The sequence below is a fragment of the Syngnathus floridae genome, chromosome 7, assembly GCF_059516105.1.
Source record: "Syngnathus floridae isolate MCC-2025c chromosome 7, RoL_Sflo_1.0, whole genome shotgun sequence".
Taxonomy (NCBI): domain Eukaryota; kingdom Metazoa; phylum Chordata; class Actinopteri; order Syngnathiformes; family Syngnathidae; genus Syngnathus; species Syngnathus floridae.
In genome coordinates this window covers 1,184,008-1,188,549 of record NC_142419.1, presented here as the reverse complement: position 1 = coordinate 1,188,549, position 4,542 = coordinate 1,184,008, and the positions used below count along the sequence as shown (strand labels likewise).

At 47.7% G+C, this 4,542-nt stretch overlaps 1 long non-coding RNA gene across 1 annotated transcript; it reads left to right on the top strand.

Moving 5' to 3' along the window:
* The first annotated feature begins 781 nt into the window (after positions 1-781).
* LOC148394772 (uncharacterized) lies at positions 782-3,886 on the top strand. The gene is made up of 3 exons (XR_015859396.1): positions 782-865; positions 3,641-3,671; positions 3,785-3,886. It is a non-coding gene; the product is annotated as an uncharacterized LOC148394772 (long non-coding RNA).
* The last annotated feature ends 656 nt before the right edge of the window (positions 3,887-4,542 follow it).

The following is a 4,542-nucleotide window of genomic DNA, read 5'->3' as shown; positions in this document are numbered from 1 at the left end:
GAAATATCAAAATCCTCCTAGAAGGCTGGCCTGTGGTCAGTGAAGTTGGCATGAGTGTGCATTTCAAGGAGCTCACAGAAATAGCACTTAAAGAAACTTTTATACAGAACTAGACCTGACGGAGAAACCGCTCCTGAACTACATGAGCACAGTGTGCGTGAGCAAAAGCAAGAAGTTCCTGCAGGTTGCAACAAGGGTGAAAATGTTGAGAGGTTATAGAATAGAATAGAATGCCCTTTATTGTCATTTTACAACTTAGTTGTACAACGAAATTCGGATAGCTGCTCCCTTCCTAGTGCAAACATACAAAATTTAAAAAAGTATAAAAGAAAGTCTTAGAATAAAAGTGAAAGATCTTATTTACAGTATAACTATTAGTCTAAGAATGAAGGTTAAAAAAAATCGTATTTACAGTATGTTCAATGTGGGTATATGTATTAACATGAATGAGGTTTGTACAGAGAGTAAATAATAAATAGTAAATAGTTATTGCACGCAGTTTTTAAAGGAGTGTCGGTGTTGTATTATAGCTGGTGTTTTCTCTCAGAGTTCAGAGCGGAGTGGCTCTTGGGAAGAAACTGTTTTTCAGTCTGGTAGTCCTTGTTCGAATGCCTCTGTAGCGCCTCCCAGAAGGAAGCAGTTCAAACTGCTGGGAGGTGAGATGTGTGTTGTCTTTGATGATGTTGTGAGCTCTGCTAATGCATCGGTGTTGTATATGTCCGTCAGGGAGGGGAGAGTGCAGCCGATGATCATTTGCGCTGCTTTGACTGTCCTCTGTAGCCTCCCTCTATCTGCAGCAGTGCAGCTCCCGTACCAGGTGGTGAGGCAGGACGTCAGCAGGCTCTCAATGGAGGAATGGTAGAAGGTGAGCAGAAGCTTCCGATCCATTCTGCTCTTCCTGAGGACTCTTAAGAAGTGTAGAAACTGCTGAGCTGTCTTGATGACAGCTGAGGTGTTGCGTATCCAGGAGAGGTCATCAGAGAGCTGGACTCCCAGGAATCTGATGTCCTGGACCCTCTCCACAATCTTGCTGTTGATGCATGGGGGGGGATCTCTTTTTTTCCTTCTGAAGTCCACGATGATCTCCTTTGTTATCTTGGTGTTCAGAGCCAGGTTTTTTGCAGAGCACCAGTTCGTGAGCTTCTGGACCTCCTCCCTATAGGCTATCTCATCACCATTCGAGATCAGCCCAACCACTGTGGTGTCATCAGCAAATTTTACAATCATGTTGTTGCCGTGGGCCGGACTGCAGTCATAGGTATAAAGACAGTCGAGGAGAGGGCTCAGCACGCAGCCTTGTGGTGAACCAGTGCTCAGTGTGCGTGTAGAGGAAAGGTGGGGGACAAGTCTCACCATCTGGGGCCTGTTGGTCAAGAAGTCTTTGATCCAGGCGCAAGTGAGAGGGGGAAGGCCCAGAGTATCCAGCTTCGTGACCAGAACGTTTGGGATGATTGTATTGAAAGCCGAGCTGTAGTCCACAAAGAGCATTCTCGCATAGCTCTGTTGCTGTTCCAGGTGTCTCAACACAGCATGCAGAGCTATGGTGATGGCGTCCTCCTTGGATCTGTTCACCCGGTATGCGAACTAATGGGGGTCGAGTGTGGGGGGGAGGCAGTCCTTGATGTGTTGGAGAACCAGTCTCTCGAAGCACTTCATTATTACTGGGGTGAGGGCAACAGGGCGGTAGTCGTTGAGGCTGGTTGGGGGTGAATTTTTTGGTAAGGGGATTATTGTGGTTGACTTCAGGCAGGTAGGAATGACTGCTTGTGCCAGCGAGAGGTTAAAGATCCTACAGAAAATCGGGGACAGCTGGTGTGCGCAGGCTCTGAGCACTTTGCCAGGTACTCCATATGGACCAGGAGCCTTCCGGGGGTTTACTGCCTGGAGCACATGCCTCACCTCCTGCTCCTTTACAGTGAGTGGAGGGGTGCTGGGATCTGGTGTGGATGGGGGTGGGGGGGAGGGCTACAGCAGGTGAGTGAGGCTGTGGTGATTCAAAGCAGGCAAAGAAGCAATTGAGCTCCTCTGCCAGCGACGCACTTGGGTGTGACGTCACCTCACAGCCCCTGAAGTTGGTGATGGTCTGGATGTCCTGCCACACCTCTCGTGGTCTGTTGCTGGTGAGGTGGGACTCCATCTTCCTCATGTACTCAGCTTTGGCTTTTTTAATTCCTTTCTTCAGGTCAGCCCGAGTTGAGCTGTAAAGGGCTCTGTCGCCTGACCTGAAGGCAGAGTCACGGGCCCTGAGGACTGAGCGGACCTGGCTGGTCATCCAGGGTTTCTGATTGGGGAAGACCCGAATGGTTTTGTCCACACATACGGTTCCCATGCAGAATTTGATGTAGTCCAGGACTGACTCCGTGAACATGGCCAGGTCTTGGTGGTGAAATTGGTCTTAGTCCGTGTTTTGAAGGCAGTCCTGGAGTTGACAGAGTGCATTTCCAGGCCAAGTTGTTACAGTCCTTATGGTGGGCCTGGATCTGCATCTGAGAGGAGTGTATGTGGGGATGAGTTGCAAGGAGAGATGGTCTGACTGCCCGAGGTGGGGGAGGGGCATGGCTCTGTACCCATGCTTGATGTTGGAGTACACGTGGTCCAAAGTCCTTTCCCCTTTTGTTGGGCACTTAACGTGCTGGTGAAACTGTGGGAGCGCAGTCTTTAGATTGTTCCTATTAAAGTCTCCTGCTATTATGTGAACACCATCGGGGGTGTTCATTGATGGTGTTCAGCAGGAGAGAGAGCGCCGCGCTAGCGTTAGCATTCGGCGAGATGTAAACAGCGGTGGTGATCACCACTGTTACCTCTCTCGGTAGAAAAAAGGGCCGACATCTAACAGACATGTACTCAATAACGGTGGAGCAGTGGCTCGCTATGATGCTGCTGTTGTTGCACCAGTCCTCATGCACGTAGATACAGAACCCCCCACCTCTTTTTTTGCAGGAGTCCACAGTCCGATCCCAGCGGTGGAACAAACGACCTGCTAGCTGCACGCTAGCATCAGGGATCTTCAGATTCAGCCAGGTCTCCGTGATAATGAGGGTGCAGCAGTCACGAACATAGTGATTTCCCGTAAGCTGTAGTTCCAGATCTTCCATCTTGTGGGTGAGGGATCTGGCGTTGGTGAGATACAGGCTCGGGAGGGGTGGCGTGTGCGGTTGGTTCTTTAGCCTTAGTAGGAGGCCGGACCTGCGGCCTTGTTTCTGCTTCCTCTCCCTCCTCCGCCTACGGCACTTTCCAGTCCCGACAACAATCCACGGAGAGTCCAGCGGTCTTGCTAGTTCGTCTGGGATGTTTTGGCTGTATTGAAATTCCCTCGAGACTGCGGTCTTATGTCGACAGCCAATGTCTACGAGGTCCTGTCGGCTGTAGTGATGTGCCGCCGAAGCAAAAATACAAAAAGTCCACAAATAGACACATAGAAAACGCAAAAACATACACTGAAGGGGAGAGCCATGAGCCGCAGCGTCTGAGCGCGCCGCCATCTTGGTTCCAATATGAGCTTATTCTGAGTTTATGAGCTGTTCTGAAGATATAAAGGAAATGGTTCTGCTGCTGATGGCCTATTTTGATCGCTGATGGTGTATTTTGAAGAAAGGGAAGAGGGTGTGTAATGTCTAATGTGGATGTCCGTGTGTTCGAGCTCCCCATAACTACTACCGTCATTGTCTGTGGTAAGTTAAATTTTGTTGGACTGTTTTTTTTTTTTTTCATTTATGTTGAATTAATTTATGGTGCTTATTTTTGTTGTGAACTTAATCCTGTGTGTTTCCTTTTATTTTTTTAGGGCAATCCTTCTTCAGTTCCACCCGATTCATGCTGAGAGTTGACAGGAACATTGTTCAAGAGAACAATATGCATGATGTTCGGCAGCTGCTACACCTTCAACATTCACTACGAGCAGTTCAGTTCAGGGTGTACCCCGCTTACTGCCTGATGATGGCTGAGATAGGCTCCAGCACGCCCGCGACCCCGTGTGGACAAGCGCTATAGATCGATAAATATTATTGACAGGGCTACTATCATACCGGAGTAGGCACATGCACAATAAAATTGACAGACCTACTCAACCACAATAATTTAATCCCAAATAAATCCTTACAGTCTCTACTTGTCGCATTTTGTTTTGTCTGTGACTTTAAGAAAAAAATAGAAACAAATGTATATACAAGCATAAATTGGATCAGAGAGAGATGAGCTTCGAAAAAGAACAGATCACTAAATTATTCTACTCAGATCATGGTTTTAACACAGCAAAAATATGTTGTTTTTAGAACTGCAAATTGTCCCTTTATGTTCCAAATCTAGTGATTGAGTTGATGTGGGGATTTCTATAGGATATGGGAATGGATGTTTTTTTCCGACGTCACATCCACTCTTTCCTAATTGGCTCATTTCGCTGTCTGTTTACTCAGGTTTGGCCCGCCTCCGATATGCACTTGATGTGATTACTCACCAGACTCAATCGCTGGTACAACGATGAGCCTTAATTTCTAGGCTGGTGTTGTGGTGCCCCCACAGATTCACTACTCTAATAAAAATCAT